The sequence below is a fragment of the Dendroctonus ponderosae genome, unplaced genomic scaffold, assembly GCF_020466585.1.
Source record: "Dendroctonus ponderosae isolate FM_Combo_2020 unplaced genomic scaffold, Dpon_F_20191213v2 Dpon_F_20191213_1, whole genome shotgun sequence".
NCBI classification, from domain to species: Eukaryota; Metazoa; Arthropoda; class Insecta; order Coleoptera; family Curculionidae; genus Dendroctonus; species Dendroctonus ponderosae.
Window position 1 is genome coordinate 32888596 of NW_026017110.1, and position 20426 is coordinate 32909021.

General features: G+C 40.1%; 1 protein-coding gene and 1 long non-coding RNA gene across 6 annotated transcripts in view; both read right to left on the reverse strand.

Annotated features, from left to right (window-relative positions):
• Positions 1-20426, reverse strand: part of LOC109541915 (leucine-rich repeat serine/threonine-protein kinase 1) — a 444231-nt gene that overhangs the window by 326201 nt on the left and 97604 nt on the right. The gene's annotated exons all lie outside the window — the stretch shown is intronic.
• On the reverse strand, positions 15751-20419 carry LOC125505895. The gene is made up of 3 exons (XR_007282534.1): positions 19744-20419; positions 16199-18578; positions 15751-16143 (listed from the first exon to the last, which is right to left on the reverse strand). It is a non-coding gene; the product is annotated as an uncharacterized LOC125505895 (long non-coding RNA).

Consider the following 20426-nt stretch of genomic DNA (forward strand, 5'->3'; position numbering starts at 1 on the left):
TCTGAGGAGTCCGTCACCGGGCTCCTGCCCTCCTTGGAGGCAATTGAGGGAGCTGCCGCCTCAGCGGGTCCCTCAACTGAGTCTCTGTCACTGCTGGTGGAGGCTGCGCTCTTCTCCATTTTTTACTACGCAGCCACATCCTGCATTTTAGTGTTCTTGGCGGCTAGCAGCGTTTCCGCTTTCACCGCCCGGTCTTTCCAAAATGCGACTTCCAGCATCGTTTACTCGAGTTTCACCTCGAGCGCCTCAAAGCGCCTCAGCACCTCCTCTGGGAGCACTGCTTTGGACTCCTCCATGTCCTGCAACACACACAATACAAAAGAAGAACTTGAAAAGTTTCAGCACTAGCTGTATGAACGTGCTGAAAAGCACACCAATAGCAGCGTAATACAGGAATTTTATGCAAACCAAGAATGGTAAACCCTTGTAACAGCTTTCACTTTAACTTCCAACACTGTAGCTCTGCAGAGCGCGATGCGTAGCACGATGTTTATCAATCAAAGTATGAACTCTGTATAGTGCGGAATCACCTGCGTACCTATTCTTTACGACTAGGGAGTAGAACAGCCGAGAGAAGGAGACGGAGTTTTATGACGTCGGCCGAAGCGGTCCTCTTGAAAGAAAGTTGAGAGAGGGAGGCGCTTCCCAGGTAGCGGAAAATATCCACTGTTACGACCCAGTGCGACAAAACTTCAGACAATCATAACGGACAAACGGTGCGTTGGAACAAGGTGTCGGTCAAAGCGAAAGTGTTCGGCGGCATAGCCCCAACAAACTTTCTTTGACAAAAACTATTTTACTTAATAACAGACAAACGGTGCGTCGGACCACCGTGTCGTCGAAGTAAAAAGTGGTCAGCGGCATCGCCTCTACTCCCCTAGCTCATCAGATGAACAGCAAATAGGCGAAAAAAGAAAGAAACCGTCTTATAGCCGGGAACTTTCACTTTAAAACTAGTCAATGACAAAATTACCCATGACAACACGACTACGAACCGAAAAAGCAAGAAACGAAGAAATAATGGACTCAGGGACAGCCTACGAATCTGGAACAGGACAAGAACAATCAGGACACGCAAGGAAAGAAACGGACAAAATCGGACAAGTACTGGGATGTAAAAAATATATATTAAGAGCTGTAAGCAGGTACACGACGGGAAAAATGCAATTCAACAGAGAGGCCAGAGACACGGTCATTACAACCGTTATCTTGATGACAAACATACTACTACAAGTAATAGGGGATAACACTGGAGAAACAAGGAACGTCGACAACACAAACGCAAACACAACACTGGAGAAAATAAACAGACAACTGGAAGAACTGAAGAGAGAGCTACAAAACATGAACAAAGAGATCAAAGAACTAAGAACAGGAAAACAACCTGAACAAAGAAGGAACGCTCCCAATAACATAACAGAGGACAATAGTGGAACACGACAGACAACCGCACCAGCAGCAGGGCGCACAGTTTCAAGACAGACACCAACACAAACACAAACAGACACAGAAACAGAAGAGGAATGGAGAACACAAAGGAGAAGTACAAGACAGGATAGAAACAAGAAGACATACGCGGATGTAACAGGACAAGTAAGCAGTCAAGGAGATACGACCACAAACGGCTGAAATACACCGGAAAGAAAAGACAGGCTGGTAACATTGATACAGATACCGGAGGGACAAAGACATACTGACATGATCAGATTAATTAAAGAGACAGCACAAGAAGAAGCCCTGAAGACGGGAGGAATTAGAGGTTTTGCCAGAACCAATCACGGACAGCTGGCTATAAACTATAAGAACCCAGAACAGAGGAAAATAATAGACAACAAAATACGGGCGCGACCGGAGATACAAATTAAACTAATGCAATGGACAAACCCAAAACTTATAATAACAGGAATAATGAAGGGGTACACAGACAAAGAACTAATGGACTCACTAATGATGGAAAACAGAGAATTACAAAAGTAATAATAAAAGGACTTAAAAGACAAACTTAAAGTGGTGAAAAGGACAACATATATTAACCAGACGAAAGAAAACAATACTATGGAGGCAACACCTGAACCGTTCAGAACTCTGATAAAAAAATAAAGAGTGTTCATTGACCTCAGCGAGGTGTACATGAAGGAAGAGGTCAATCTGGCACTCTGGTTTCAAGTGTCACAAATATGGACACACGCAGAAATACTTTACAAGTCAGGAGAGGTGTCATGTGTGCGGAGGGCCTCATGAAGGTCGAATGTGTAAGTCGGACGATCCGGATGGCGCCAATTGCGCGATGCAAGGAATACCCAGGGACATGAGGCATCAGACGGCGTGATAGAAACTCTGCCCCGTTTATTTAAGAAAAACACGACAATTTCAACAGAACAACGTCAATTACGGAAACAACAATAACACACAGACATGACGATACTACCATTTAACGCAGATAGGGGGAAGGTAGCGACAGCACTACTAGACAAATACAAAACAGACCATAACATTGACATTGTAATAATACAGGAACCCTACACAAAACACAAACCGACTAACAGTACCTACAAAATCAACAACGGACAACAATCCAAGACCTAAACTCCGAACCAGGAGGAAACTAGAACACAAGACTGGAGGAATACGACAGGAAACAACGTAGACAAACTATACAAATTAGACAACACCTCATAGGTGGGGACTTTAACGCACATAACGACATTTGGGGAGGACATACCAACGACAAACGAAGAGAGGACCTAATCACATGGACTATAAGCAACGGACACACATTGGAAAACAAGAAACACGAACCGGCCACATTTCTAGGACCAATGGGTAACAGCTACATAGACATGACACTAACAAAAAACATACGAACATGCAATTGGACGGTCAACACCGACGAGACGCTCTCGGCACGCAAATACATAACATACGAAATGGGCATAGAACATACGAAAATCGAACGCACTAACACAACGTATGACTTCATAAATACAAACTGGACATACTTTGAAGAATACACAAGGACACAAACCCAAAACATGGACTGGGACCAGACACTGAACGACGCTGCCAGGACTTTGGACGGCATATTCACGAAAGCATGCAAAAAACACATAAAGACAAAGACGCTGAGGGAGGGAGACGAAACAGGATGGTGGAACGAGACGTTATAAAAGGAGAAAATAATCAAATACAAAGAGAAAGACGAGAGATACAGACAACTATAAACGACGACGAAAAAGACGAGAAGAAATAACAGTACACATCGCATCGACTACAATATAAAAGACATATTATCAAAGCAAAGTAACAAACATAGGACCAAAACACAACGGACATACTGAACAATGCCTCATGGCACAAATCCTGGAATCTATTACCGGGCAAGAGACACACGGACATGAACAAAACCATACAGAAAGCAGACGGAACATACACGGAGACAGAGAAGGACAAGCAGCACTATTTGATACACCAATGCTTCCCACAAGACCGACCGGAAGACGATAACGGGCACATGAGAGAAATTAGGAAGATGAGACACGAATAAAAACGGGACAAAGAACCATAAATAACAATAACGGAAATACGTAACATCGTGGACGGACTACACAAAAACAAAGCGACAGGAGTTGACAAGATACTTAATCAGGCCTTTAAACAATACTCAACAMACTGGAGGACAACATAACGCGACTGTACAACAGGTGTCTGGACGAGCACACCTTTCCCATCTCCTGGAAGCGATGTCGACTCGTCTGGATACTTAAGAAGGACGGCAGCCCGGGGCCTATCTGCATACAGCCGACGCTAGGGAAAATATTGGACAAACTAATTAACAGACGACTACAATACCTACTGGAAACGGAGGACAATCTGGACAACTGACAGTACGGATTCCGGGAAGGAAGAAGTACGACCGACACAATACAAAGACTTGTAAATACAATTAGGGCAAACAAGAATAAAGGACTACACCAACATTTCGTGACACTGGACCTACAAAACGCGTTTAACTCGGCTTGGAAGCCTTACATTATGTACGAACTTGGAAGAACAAACATAACGACAAGCTTAGCCAGACTGATAGGGAACTTTCTGACAGGCATGAAAATACAGACGAACGACGGAACATACGACATGCCAATGGGCTGCCCCCAAGGATCCAGCATGGGACCAACACTCTGGCTGCTCGTGATGGAAGGGTGGTTCCGCACCACTGACGAGAGAGCACCAGACTGGAGGAACAAACAGGTAAGAGACATAGACATACAGTACGTGGACGAACTACTAGACACATAAGCCTCTGTGGACGACCAGGTGGTAATTATTACCGGGAAATCCTCAAAGAAAATATAATGCAAATAGACACACATATGGGACGCATGTAGGAGATGGGCACTAAGGAGCGGGATGACATACAATACAAAAAAGAGAGAGACCATGCTCCTGGGAACGAAGATACGGCCACCGACACTAAAAATAGACATCACAATAACAACAAGATACTATTAAATACTTAGGTATTACAATTGATAATCAACTAAATTTTATACAACACTTACGCGAGACCCGACACAAGGTGGACGAGGCAGCGGTAAAACTTGGTCATAAATTTAGACTATGGGGGACTAACCAAATGACATTACTTAGAATACTGCAAAGAGCCCTAAAACCGGCAGCCCTTTATGGCGTCGAGATATGGGGCGAAAAAGCAAACGAGACAAGACAAAAACAAGAACTGGACGCGGCAATGAGGAGAAGCCTCCGAATATCCACCAGGTCGTACCAAACAACACCAACAGCCGCACTGCAAGTGCTGGCCGGTACACCGCCCTGATGGATTGAGGCGACAGCAAGACACAACCTTTACAGGACTATAACTGACGTAAGGGAACCAAAGGCAAAACACAAAGACAGGCCGCATTCCAACATCGAACACTTACAAACAACAAACAAACACACGCGGCAACGGAACGGGAAACGGATACATATAGACTCTACGCTGAAGACCGATGGCAAAGCGGCGATCGGCATACATTACGAAGACGCGGACGATTATAAAATCCGAATAACAGACAACACCAAAATACATACAGCTGAGACATACACCGCCATTAAAACGATACAAATGACCAACATGAAACAAAACGGCAACATCACGATAATAACGAACAGACGGAAAACGGCGGAAATGGTCAACAAAGGGAAGATGATAACAAAGACAATCACCGATCTACAAAAACATATAGAACGACACAAGAAAGGATGGACGACATACGTAAAATGGGAGAAAGGACATGACAAGACGAACAAACAACGCCGCGGTTCATAAGCTGGCAAACGAGAGCGCCAATCTACCAAACGTGACAGATGACAATTCACGAGACGACAACAAAACTAACAAAGAATGGACAAAAATAAGGGGTACATGACAATGACTAACTGGCAAAAATACTGGAACACCACCGACAAAGGACGTCTACTTTACGATATATACGACTGTGGGCTCAGAGCCAATACCGACGACATTTAAAGGGATACAACTACCGACAGGACACGGCAACATGAACCACTACTTACATAGATTTAATCTTACTAACAGCGCGACGTGTGCATGCGGAACGGGGGACGAAACAGACCACATTAAACACGACTGCACAGAAACCGACAGACTACAAGCAAGGGACTACATACGGAACCAATACACGCAGTACACGATAACATTACGAGACAAGGACGGGAACCACTACATTGAGGACATTAATAAATTAAATGAATGGGCGGAGTTGGGAATGCGGACAGAAGAAATGTCCCTGAATGTTTCAAACCAGAATAAGATTAGATTAAGTTAATGTATCAATTAAGGACAGAGCAGGGAAGAGTTTTGTCATAGTTCATTAGGTTAAGGTCTTTTTTCGAACCTATACGGAGGGAGGAGGTCCAAGGCACAGTGTAAGGAGTTTCAATGGTAGTGATTTCGCGGATAGTGGGTATGCTATTGCAGAAAGCGGGCTTGGGATATACCATATCTGTCTTGCACCTGAATAGCTAACAGTGTGCAGGCGCACCATTTAAGGGCAATTGATTCAGTTCACGATAGTTGTCATGAAATCATAGAAGAGTACACAAAATTGATCAGGGCCGCACGGTTTCGCTCTATTACGGTGATGTGCACAAATAAACTTACATGTATATATCCTAGGTACATCCCAGCTCGGTTAACACCCCGACACTTGCTATTGTCACTGCACTGATTCGCCCTTTATTTTGGTATAATGTTCATACGATTTGTATGCCGCTGATGTCACGGTTACGCAAAATTATACGTTCGGATCATTTTGACTGGGAAAACTACACGAATTGTATAATTTTTTTCCCCAGTTTATTGAATATATCGCCCGTTGAAGAGAAATTGCTCTTCCAACGTCTTGTATTCGACTCTGTTGGTAAGGTACTCACAAAAAAGCCTTTTGGTAGAATTCGGGGCACCCGGTGCCTATTTGCCGAATTTAGATAAATTTAGTTTTTGACTTCCCTTTGCTTGAGCGAAAGCGGACTTGATTTTTCACAATTTGCTATGGATTCCGTTGCGCTACTCGAACTTAAAAGTTGCATTTACTTCAGTCTCTTTAAGGAACATAGACTCATTTTACGATTCATTATAAGGTGCTAAGTGAAATGAGCTACATATTTGAAATAGCATTTACTTTCAATTTTGTAAATAAATATACTTTAGCAGTTAAAACGGTATAAATTTTACTGGTGCATACATTAACTTACCTAAACAGAAACTGAAATAATAAAGCACGCTTTAAAAAATTAAAACTTTTATTTTCAATATAAACGGTTTGGAATTAAATACGAGGCAGCGGATGAGGTAATAAAGGACAGATTCTAAACTTAGATAAAGACAAGTACATGATTCTTAGGTGTCTGTCTCTTTTATTTCTAAAGGTTGGTACGAATTCCACAACAATAGTAGTAAATAAATGAGGCTACGAGCCAACAGAACACCTCTTAACAAGAAGTGACAACTCCATGCAAACAGCCGTGACCGCTTATGCGCGCCCCATGCCAGCTGTTTACGTCCCTAAATTAAAAAGGATCGGGAATTTTGAATGATGAATTCTGATATGATTGAAACTTCTATGAATTTCTTAAGTCCATGTCACATGCATCCGTTTATACGATGATGCGAAAATACTTGTTTGTTTTGTTGGAGATCTGTTAGTTCGTAGGACGACGGACGAATTGACAGTTTTCCAACAATAAAAACACTTTCGTATCATCGTATAAACGGATGCATGTGACATGGACTTAAGAAATTCATAGAAGTTACAATCATATCGAAGCTTTATTCCTAGCAAGGTACCAACTACATTCAAAATCACTGGACTTGTAACAGAGACCTTTAATGTCATGTAACTCTGGCAAACACAAACCTGATATTGGCCTAGAAAGAAAATGGGAACATGTTTGTTTAGTGAGGAGGTAATGTCGTTCACTAACACTCGGTTGATCTTTCAAACAAGAAGATCAACCCAACGCGGGAAAGAGAATCAATGTTTAAATTTGATCCCCTTTCGAGATTTGCTGATCCTTCCTACAATAAAACTCTGAGATCTGCTAAACACATGTAATTAGAAATGTTAAATGGCAACACTCAAAACTATTTAATCAAGCACGGTCATTCATTCCTCTATCACTTTCTGGCGGTCTTAACAATGATGAAAATACTGTCTAATCTAAGTTCTTAACTAAATTGCAACTTGGTTTGCTCTATGCCGAGCACCCCGTGGGGGTATAAATTTGCTTTACAATTAGTTGGTACCTTCAACGTTCCATCAGCGGTTGGCTGGCGCCACGTGTTGTGAAGGGTAGAGGAACACGTGGTCGTTGTACCCCGTTGCACCCTGTGGCTCTATCAGGATGCACTCACTTGGGAACACAAAATATCTTGGGAATACTCACTATTCACTGCAAGGTTACCGAATGTCTTACTGACCACAATTACACTTTTGTAGATCGGTATTACTAAATAACTGATGGCTAGACGAATTGTCTAGTGTTTTAAAAGGATGAAATTTGAGTAACTTTCGCCCGTTGAAGAGAAACTGCTCTTACGACGTCTGGTATGCGACTCTGGCTAAACGAATTGTCTAGTGTATTAGAGTAAGATTAAAATTCGCCCGTTGCAGAGAAACTCATGGGTTTGGAGCTCATGCAACGTCTTGTATGCGATTCTGGTTTTGACTGCGTTTGGTCGTTCGAAAAGACCCAAAACCACCCCTTTTTTGTAGAGTTAGGGATTCCTGGTTTATTGTTAGCCGAACTTAGGTAGAATCTATTTTTAACTAACGCAACCCAAAGAAATCGCCCTTCGGTGAACTACCTTGCCGAGATTTTCGAAGTGACTTGGAATGCAATTTATGAGGTTTATATTATCCTCTAATGTCTCCGACATACTCCCCCCCGATGAGGAACATCATTAAGTAGCAAAGATACTAAATTGCTATGAAGCAGGCAATGGACATAGCTTGGAGATTGCTCGGGTAAATTGACCAGTTCTAGTTTTGACTAAGGCGGCTCTCACCATTCCATCTGACCCGGTGATAACCTCTACCACCCTCGCAATAGGCCAGTGGAGGGGAGGAAAGGAATTGTCCATGAGAAGTACTAGGTCATTCGCTTTTAGGTTTGTTTCCCTTTTTGTCCACTTGGATCTAGTTTGTAAGGTATGGAGATATTCAAGCCTCCAACGTTTCCAAAAATGTTGTTTGATTTGGACACATTTGGACCAAGAACTCAGCCGAGTGTCAGGAATTGAAGAAATATCTGTTTCGATTATCGATGTTAAAGGGCAACCGATGAGAAAATGACCCGGTGTTAATGGAGAAAGGTCAGAAGGATCGTTGGATAATTTACAAAGAGGTCGCGAATTCATAGCGGCTTCCACCTCTGCCAACACTGTTGCAAACTGTTCATACATTAATATAGAATCACCCACTACACGAATTAAGTGGTATTTCGCAATTTTGACACCAGCCTCCCAAATGCCACCCCAATGTGGACTGGGTTAGAGTTTAAATAATCGCTGAGTTTATCTTTGGTTTCGGACGATTTAAAAAACGTGTAAATCTCTCTAAGTTTGTTTCAGGCCCCTTGAAAGTTTGTCCCATTGTCCGAGTATACCGTTGACGGTATCCCTCTGCGAGCAATGAATTTTCGAAGAGTTTGTAAGAAATCTTCGGTCGACAGACTAGAGACGACTTCCAAATGTACCGCTTTGGTCGAGAAGCAGACACAGACAGCCATGTAACCCTTTACAATGGTTCTAGACCGCAATTTTGATGGTTTTAATTGAAAAGGCCCAGCGAAGTCTACTCCAATGTGAGAAAAGGGTTTTGACATGGTGACGCGTTCTGTTGGAAGGTCCGACATGTACTGTGTCAATGGTTTAACTTGAAACCTAAAACACTTCATACACTTGCGGATGACTGATTTCACTTCTCTCGTACCGTCGATTGGCCAATATCGCAATCTGAAATTTGCTAGCGTATTTTGAGGTCCAGCATGGTACAACCGTAAATGTTCCCGCTTAATTAGCAGACGTACGCAATGAGACTTTGATGGGAAAAGTAACGGATGTTTATGGTTGTAATTAATGTTAGCTCTGGACAATCTTCCCCCAACTCTCAGCATGCCCAAGTTGTCTACGAAGGGGCTTAGCGGTTTTAGGGATTTGCTTGTCGCCGTTAAATTATTATCCGATAAGTGCTTTATTTCGTTTGAAAAGGCAACACGTTGGATTAGTTTGATGACTTGACGCTCTGAATGAATTAGTTCATTAACAGATAAAGCACCTTTCCTTTTATCGCAAGGATTTCTGGCATTAAACGCGAAGCGAAAGCAATGAGCGATTGCACCTTGAAGTCTTCGAAAGTTTGAAAATCGATTTAACGAAGCTAAAAATTCTTCGTTATCGTTGATTACTTGTGACAGCAATGCACTTTTTCTTTCTTCTGGTGGATTTGATATTTTAAAATGTGATTTGCGCGGAAAATTGCTGTGACGTTCTTGCAAAAATGTTGGCCCATGCCACCAAAGTGTGGTAAGATCATAAGGCATACATCCTCTGGATAGAAGGTCTGCCGGATTGTCCTTGGACTTGACATGATGCCATTTACAATCCTGAGTTAGTGATTGGACTTGGGAAACACGGTTACCCACAAACACCGACCAGCGGTTAGGATGAGAGTTTAACCAGGCTAACACTATTTCGGAGTCAGTCCACAAATGAACTGCGGGAATGGTTACCTTATTTTTGAAGGTATTTACAAGATGATTCGTGAGTTTTGCCATTACTAACGCACCACATAGCTCCAATCGTGGAAGTGTTTGTAGTTTCAACGGTGCCACTCTACTTTTTGACGCAACTAAATGACAAGAAGTTGAGTTCTGGTAAATCGTCCTAATATAAACACACGCGCCGTAACATTTTAAGCTTGCATCCGAAAATGAGTGAATCTCAATGGAGGAAATTTTGTCTCCAGATAATGTAAACAAACTCCTTGGAATCTTTAAAGTGCTGAGACTTGAAATCCCTGTAGTAAATTTAGTCCATTTTTTCAGCAGTTCCGTATTTAATTTTTCGTCCCAAGAGATTTTGTTGAGCCAAATTTCCTGCATTATCAATTTAGCCAATACAATGTAAGGGTTGATGAGTCCCATTGGATCAAATATTTGGGCAATACTTGCTAGGACTTGTCTTTTGGTTTCAATTTTGACGAGATCTATTTTAGGAACGGAAATTTGAAAGATGTCTTCGTTTGGATTCTAGCCCATTCCGAGAACTTTACTTCTTTCAGATAACGAAGGAATGATATAGTTGGGTTGCTTAGTTTGAGCGGAAATTGCATTAAAAAATTGTGCAGAGTTTGAACTCCATTTGTGTAAAGACATTCCAGCTGAACCCACCAAGCTTGTTAGCTCATAGTGTAAATTGGTCAATTCATTCAAAGTGTTGCAACCACTTATTATATCATCGACATAGCACTGATGAAGAATGGCCTCTGCTGCTAGCGGGTGACTTTGTTGATTGGTTTTCGCTAACTCTAGAAGGCAACGAGTTGCTAAAAAGGGAGCACTACTAGTTCCGTAAGTAACGGTCTGTAACTCGAGGCATTTAACGATTTCAGTAGGAGAGTCGCGCCACAAAATATTCTGTAAGTAGACATGACCAGGATCAACTCGCACTTGGCGATACATTTTTTCGATGTCGGCTACCAAAACGAATTTAAAAGTTCGAAAACGACATAGAATATCGAAAAGTTCTGCCTGTACTTGAGGACCTTTCAGCAGGAGGTCATTTAATGAATAACCTGAACTAGTGTTCATTGATGCGTCGAACACTACTCTGAGCTTTGTAGTGACGCTGTCTTCCCTAACCACGCAATGATGGGGCAAAAAATATTTTAATTGTGATGCTTTATTCTGAAGAGAAAAAGGAACTTCCTTAGCATGGCCAAGACTGATATATTCGTGTATGAATTGTTTGTATTGTTCGAATATTTTTGGGTTTTTATTGAACTTATTCTCAAGTGAAAAAATCTTCGTTTTGCTTGCTGATAAGAATCTCCTAATTTTTCGGATTCTAAGGGCGATTTAAGCGGTAACTTCACCTGAAACCTTCCATCATTTAATCTGCAAGTATTGTCTTTAAAAAGTTGCTCAGCTAATTCATCATCTGCTGAAAAAGAAGCCGATTCAGGAAGTTCTTCCAATGTCCAAAATTTTTGCAATAAGTCATCTGCTTTCTGGTCATTATTAAACCCAACCTTTTCTTGATCAATGGTAACGTGTGTTAGCAAATTACAGCAGTTGGATGTTAGACGAGAAGGGTTTGATTGAACGTGTATACCACCCGAAAGGGTCCACCCAAGATACGTATTTATCAGCACTGGCTGATTTTTTCCCAGTTGTTTAAAACCACCGTTGAGCAGTTCCCCATAAATGTCCATACCTAACAATAGGTCAACAGGTTGGCTTTCGAAAAACGTTGGATCAGCCAGCTCTGCTCGTATGCATTTTGGAATCTGAAGCTTATTGACATTTAAAGTTACTCTGGGAAGATTGCTTGTAAGCCGATTCAATATGACACAAGAAGTAGCAAATTTGATATCAGTGTTTAAAGCTGAATGAAATTCCAGTTCAAATGATTTGTGGGATTGAGTAACTTGCGAGGAAATACCCATGATTTGCACTTGATTAGTTACAAATTTTCCATCTATTTTCTGAGCAAGATTTTCCGTTATGAAAGAAGTTTGACTGCCGTTGTCTAGTAATGCTCTAGCGGTTATAAATCCATCATTTTTGGACACAACTTTAACAAGAGCAGTAGCCAAAAGAACTTGTTTTTCGTTGCTAGAAACAGCTGAACAAGTCGAAGTGGATGTTTGAATTGTCGAATTTGAGTTCTCAGTATCAATTGGTACATTTGTTGAGGTTGAAGAGGATGGCAGATAATTGTTGTGTCTTAAACTTGATGTCATCATTGAATTGTTTTGACTAGGGTTGTTGGTAGGGGTGAAGTTATCTAAATGAAGCAACGTATGATGCCTTCTGTTGCAAATCATGAAATTTTTCGCTGACTTGCATTGATTAGTTGTGTGGGATGGCGCAAGACAGTTTTTACACAGTCGTTTTTCAGAAACCAACGTGTATCTTTCGTGGGGAGATTTTCTCTTAATGGTTTCACATTGAAATAATAAATGTGATGAACAACAACCAGGACATTTAAACCTTTTGGTTCCGGAACCTTGCGTCTGACTTCGCACTTGACCATAATTTTCATTTTGTTTAACTTGAATATGATGACTAGTTCTTGTATCAGTTCTCGCATTTCTAGTGTTATTTGGTCTGGAAACGCCCTCGGAAACAGTTTCTATGATAGAACACCTTTTGTCTAAAAATTTAAAAAATTCTGCTAAAGTCGGCAACTTCTTCGGGTCGCGCTCGCCTTCAAATGTTCTATTTGTGTTAAAGTCAAGTTTTTGGCTTTAAATGTATATCAAAATCAGATCTGCCCAGTCTTGTTTGGGAATATTTAGATTTTTAATTGCTTCAATACTTTGCTTGGCTTGAACTACAAATTTTCTGATGTCTGAAGGATTCGTTTTTGCCAGCAACGGAACTTCGATCAAGTGCTTTAAATGAGAGTTGACAATTCGAGTTTGATTTTGGTATCGTTCTTTAAGCGTATCGATAGCAATTAGAAAATTACTGTTAGTTAATTGAAGGATGTTTACAAGACCCAGGGCTTCACCTTTGAGATATGACTTTAAATATAAAAATTTTTGAATGTCTGTTAAACCAGGATCCTTTATTATTAAGTTTTCGATTTTTTTCGATTTTCGATTTTCGATAATAATTCGAAAAACGAACTCCATTCAGAAAAATCGCCAGAAAATGAATTTATAGTGATTTCGGGAAGCTTCGCTAGTGAACTGACTTGCTGTAGTGGGGTCGCCTTAGTTGTGGCACGTGCGGCCTTGAGTTTATCAATTTTACGTTTTAACCCTACCAGAGTTTCACAGTATTTATTGTACATCGCGTCACACTCAGCTATTAAGTTATCGTCGTTTAATGCAGTTATGTCATCTAAGATGTTAATGTATCTTTCATAATTGGATATTAATTGATCTCTTTTTAACTCAAACGTATAAATGTCTTCAGTGTCCCTATTTGTATAAAACCAATTATTTATCCGGGTAATTTGTCTCTTAATTGAACTGAGGGAGTTTTTGCACGCTGCGGCCTCCATGCTTATAATATGTTTTGGAACACAAAAAGTTCAATTTCAATTAACGATAATTATGTAAATGTAAAATTTACTGAGTTTACTGCAGGAAGGGCTTAATTCAGTCAAATCCGGCTCGAAGAACCATTATGTTTAGTGAGGAGGTAATTTCGTTCACTAACACTCGGTTGATCTTTCAAACAAGATCAACCCAACGCGGGAAAGAGAATCAATGTTTAATTATTTTGGTTGATTGATCCCCTTTCAAGATTTGCTGATCCTTCCTACAATAAAACTCTGAGATCTGCTAAACACATGTAATTAAAAATGTTAAATGGCAACACTCAAAACTATTTAACCAAGCACGGTCATTCATTCCTCTATCACTCTCTGGCGGTCTTAACAATGATGAAAATACTGTCTAATCTAAGTTCTTAACTAAATTGCAACTTGGTTTGCTCTATGCCGAGCACCCCGTGGGGGTATAAATTTGCTTTACAATTAGTTGGTACCTTCAACGTTCCATCAGCGGTTGGCTGGCGCCACGTGTTGTGAAGGGTAGAGGAACACGTGGCCCTTGTACCCCGTTGCACCCTGTGGCTCTATCAGGATGCACTCACTTGGGAACACAAAATATCTTGGGAATACTCACTATTCACTGCAAGGTTACCGAATGTCTTACTGACCACAATTACACTTTTGTAGATCGGTATTACTAAATAACTGATGGCTAGACGAATTGTCTAGTGTTTTAAAAGGATGAAATTTGAGTAACTTTCGCCCGTTGAAGAGAAACTGCTCTTACGACGTCTGGTATGCGACTCTGGCTAAACGAATTGTCTAGTGTATTAGAGTAAGATTAAAATTCGCCCGTTGCAGAGAAACTCATGGGTTTGGAGCTCATGCAACGTCTTGTATGCGATTCTGGTTTTGACTGCGTTTGGTCGTTCGAAAAGACCCAAAACCACCCCTTTTTTGTAGAGTTAGGGATTCCTGGTTTATTGTTAGCCGAACTTAGGTAGAATCTATTTTTAACTAACGCAACCCAAAGAAATCGCCCTTCGGTGAACTACCTTGCCGAGATTTTCGAAGTGACTTGGAATGCAATTTATGAGGTTTATATTATCCTCTAATGTCTCCGGCAATGTTGGTATATGTACTGACATTATTAGAAGAAAAACACAATGATAAATGATCAAAATATTTATTATAGCAGAAATAAGAAAAACACAGTCATAAATGATAAACATTTATAATAACAGAAATACGAAAATACACTAAAAATTAAACATATTTGCAAAACAGATGGACGAAAGAAAATGAGGACAGCCTATAAATAATAATAAGAAGTTTCGATACCTGATAAGTTTGTTGTTATTACAAACATTTTTGCTGCCAAAAAAAGTATTAAAAAATTATTAAAATTATTATCTAAAAATTATTGAACGGTTGATTTCACAGCTTAAAGTGTAAATGCAAATTTGTAATTTTATAAATTGTCTATCTAATGACGTATTAATATACAGGTACTTCCATTTGAGAAACAAAAGTTATATTGTGGTAAAAAGTTTTAGATTGAAGTCCACATTGTTAACACCCAGTACAATGCATCAATATTTTGGTTCAATAGAATTCTTAACGGATCTGTGTTGATTGGAAAGATGTGTTTTTTGTATCTTTAGCTGCTTTTTTTGCTTTTACAATTATTGTTTAGATACCATGTGGCGATAATCTGCCAACGTCGCAAGTAAAAAAAAACGATTTACGGTACATATGCAGCGTTTCAGGCTGCATTCCATTAGCTAATGAAAAATGGGTAGTTCTATTTAAAAAAATACACTTTGATCTTGCCTCGCTGTTCTGAGACACTTTGTATCATATTAGAAATTTTTTATAAATGTGCGCACTTTGTGCGTCAACAACTTTTATATGAAACTATTTTTCGAAAGTTCAACACCAACGGAAATAACGAACTCTCTCGCACTAAAAAAAAACACCCAGTATGATCTCCCTTAGTCAAAACGGCTTGATATTTATAAGTTCCCCAACATCGCGGCATATTTGGTGAATTACGTCATTTAAAGCCGTTGTTTTTACGTTGATTATAGCTCAGGGCTTATAAAGCTTTACATCCATCACTTCAAGTTTTTCTTGGAAGGTGTACATTACTGAATTGTAAAAATCTGAATTCTGACAAACACGACTTGAATATTCTTCAGCTAGGTACATCAGTTTGAACTGACTCACTAACACAGCTTCCATAAATGTGCTTTGCTCAAATTTCTTGAATAAGTTTTGAACCATCACCAAATTCTTGTGCACTATGCAGAAATAACTTCTACTCGGACCTAAAAACAGCAGCTTAAAAAACATATTATGCCTTTTAATGTTATAACAACGAACTTCTGGCTTCATTTCAGCTCTTTTTAAAAACCATTTAAATAGGGAGTAGGCAGGCAGATGGACCTGGTTGGAAACTAGAAACGTATCCTACATTTTCGTTGGGCAACACATCTGGATTATTTTTTCTTCCAAGGCAGCTGTTTTTTTTTCAATCAAACATAAACAGTAGCAAAAATCACTTTTTCGTACGAATACTTTCCAGTTGTAAAATGTCCTAAGCAACTTACTACAATTATAACTTATAACTACATATATTGGTAGCTAGCTAGCTAAAAATTCCATTTTTAACAGTTACATATCCCCCTTCTTTTTCGACAAGAGGAAAACTTCCATATAAAGTTTTTCGGCAATCAGCCACACTATGGACATCAAACTTACAGAACCTAAAATGCTACAAAAAATTATGATTACTGAGATAACGTATTCTGAATTGCTATGCCTGCCGCAAATCGGAAACATATTACATCAAGGAATTTTGATAGATTAATAATAAAATAATATAATTAAGAAAAGTTTAATAGAAAAGAACTAATGCATATAAAAGGGACAGTGTTAATGTTGTGGGAGGCACCACGCCATGCTCATCAAGCCAGCACGAAACGAAACAACATTCTGAAAGAATGCTGTTCCGCCTGCTTTTCGTCTCCCATATTTGAAACTATACCAAGCCACTCAGAATGTCCTTGTCATGGACCAGACCCTAAAAGGCCCTAAGTACTTCGCAACATTCCAAAAGGCAAACAGATCCTAACCCGCAACACCAACAACGAACCTCAACCATTAGCGTTAATGCGAAAACATAAATCTAGGTCCTGAAAAGGTCAACACCAGGGCATCAAAAAGCAGGCCAAACGATTTCCACTCTCATACCAAAAGCATTCACACTTCCTGCTGGGTAACACCTAAAAATTCCAATCACATGGTAAGTTAACCCCAGACAGGAAGCGAATAACCAAAAACCAGGTAGCAGAAATCAACCAAAAACATCTTGACGTCCCTAGAAAATCACCACCAACAACTGCAACCTGAAAACCGATACACTCTTGAACCAAAGCGAACTTGAAGATACGAAAGACAAATAAACGACACCGCCAAAATTCAGAAACGATCAAGTTAAAAAAGAAAAAAAAATCAATGGGCAGAAAAAAACATGTCCCAGTCTTGCACCAGACAATTCACCAAAAATTATTCATTAAAAAAAACAATGAGACAGGGTCAGCAATCTATATGGCTGACACAATGAGCGCAAAGTAATTGAAGATTACTTTGCACTCACACTTGGTGGACTTTTACCACCTCCATAATTCTGAACAGAAGCATTCTTTCCAACCCCAGTGTGAGTGATCAAGTTTTGCCCCAAACTGACCACACGCACCAAGGTACGCCCCTATCTGTAGAACTGTATGAACACTAACCAAACGCAACCAACGAAGAAAATCAGAAAAAAGGAACAAACAGCCAAAACGAGGGGTGTAAGGGGGTGATGATTAAGAAGGTCCAAATTCAACCTCCCCTGCTCGAGCTAGTGCCAAACCCTTGACACCCTTGACACCCGGTGCACCCTGCTGGGCAACCAACGAAGCTCTGGCGTCCGACTCACGGCGGAATAACCGTTAGAACTAGAGCTGAGGAAATGCTACTCTCCATAGACCCCCTAACAACACGCAATGGCCAGCGTGTTAGGCTAAACGGTAAAAAGCCCCGTTTATGATATGATATGAGTACAGAAGGCGCCAGGCCTTCAGTCTCCGGTGACGCGTGTCTCCCCAATCAAGGTAGCGATAGGACAAGAGCACGGGTGGAAGGTGCTAAGAATCCCCGGAGTGGATCGCGCTACCACAGCAAACGAACGCAGCAAATTATCACTTACAATGTTAGAACTCTATCGACAACATATAAACTTCAGCAATTGGAGGAGGAGCTCAAGTTCTTAAGGTGGGACATACTGGGAACCAGTGAGCATAAACGACGAAAACGAGAAAGAACTAAGACTTCAATCAGGTCACCTACTATATTATGTGGGTACAGACAATATAAACCAAGGAGGAGTGGGCTTCCTAATACACAAATCACATGTGCGCGTAGCCTTACAGATCCAAAGCGTAAGTCCCAGAGTAGCATACCTTACAATTAGATTAAACAGTAGATATACATTGAAAATTATACAAACCTATGCCTCCACCTCGACGCAAAAGGACGAAGATATTGAAAGCTTCTACGACGACATCAACACAGCTTGACGACAGACACTTTCCCATTACACTTTGATTATGGGAGATTTTAACGCCAAATTGGGCCACAAACAAGACGACAGTAAAACATCACTGGGAAGCCATCGGTTGGGGACAGTGGCGGCTCGTAGACTGATGTACCGAGTGTTCTGCAAAAGACGTTCACTAAAATTTCAAATCGTTTTCGAATACCTAATATATTTTTAAAATATTATGCAGCAGTAAAGACTAAATTAATCTATTTTTTACATCTGTTCAATTCTTCGATCCTTTATAGTTGCAAATTTGTCGATAACCATCTCATTAAACTTGTCGATATAAAAAATAAACGTCTTTTCGATAGAAATGATCGATAGAGCTGGTAAGCGATCTTCGGTCATAGAGTTGCGGCGGAAGGTCTTAATCCGTTTAAAGGTTGAGAAGCAACGCTCGGCTTCTGCTGTGGTCATTGGAGTTGTTACAACAATTTCTAGCATTTTTTTTTATATTTATGTTATGACCTCGTAGTGCTCCACAAAATTTAAGGCAGTTTATAATTTTGATTGGACATGCCTACCTATTTTTTTGTCACGTTCTCGTTATGGTGCTGTAAATTCTTCCATTAAGCGGCATTTAATTGAGATCTAATATCAACTGTCCAAAGTAAGACCAATTCCATGGTATTGTGAAGATGACTTTTTGAGTTTTAATGCTTTTTCATTTTTTTACTTAGATGCACCAAATCAGTTACCCCTACCTCTGTCCATGCTTTATCGATGCTAAATAGTAGACAGGGAAAACACAATAAATCATTTTTCTTATTGTAACCAGAAATCCACTTATTTTTGTTATAAATTTCTTTTGAAAATTGGCGTTTATGCGTTTTTCCTCTACTAACTCCACTTGTTTCTATAGTAATATCTGGCAATAGTCAACCCACTTTCTTCAATTCAATTCGTAACTATACTTGAAAAATCTTTTTACGTTAATCAAATCGAAAACTCATTTGGTTTCGTGGTGCTGAAACTGACAAACTTAATTTTTAAGTAAAACTGAAAGTTGTGGGTTTTATCAGCGTACTGCACTACATGCAGCTCAACGCCCCGCTTGAAATTCGGGATTTTGCCCTTGTTGCACAGAATGACGATGGCCGGCGTGGGTGTTTAAAGCAGAGCTCCACCAGACTTCAAGCGGCCCAGGCAAATCCTGTTTCTGTGCGTAAAGCTAAGGAAGCGAATATTAGTCCATAGTTCCACTGATTTACTGAAAACAGTGTGTTTGGCGCCTGATGTATCATATTATGTTATACTCGTATCTTACGAAAAATTTATTTACCTCAGTCCTGGTTTTGAGTAGTTGGATTGTATGTTATCAATATTTTTTGTCAGTTCTGCAGCTCTGCAGCTCATATGCACCAGCCACCCCTGGTAACCCTGGTTGGGGACAAGAAATGACAGAGGACAAGTATTGCTTGACTTCCTACACCAAACAAACTTTTATGCAATAAACAGCTTTTACAAAATGACCCCCTAGAGAAAATGGACTTGCGCTAGCCCAGGTGAAGTTACAAAAAACCAAATCGATCTGATAATTTTAAACATGAAAACCGTAGTGCAAGACGTAACTGTTCTTAACAATTTTTCAAATTTCATAAATACGAGAGAGGCGAGGTCAAAACTAATAAGAAAAACAGCGTCTAGAAAATTATTAACAACACAAAGCGCAGACCAATACGCACAACTCCTTAATTCCTGTCTATCAGCAATGCTGACAAATGAAGGGGAAATGAAGGACATTGAAGAGAAAAACAAACAAATAATAACTGCAATGAAAGAAGCAGAAAACAAGTGCAAGGTGTTCTGTTGGTAAGTAACTTGGCAACAATGCGATGGAAGTGACGGGTTGCCATGCTAGGGGAGGATGTGAGGTTAGGACAGGAAAAGGGTGAACGCATGGATTCCGGAAGAATACAGTTTATTTTCTCCCCTCAAAAAGGACTTTTATTAAAAGAACCCATT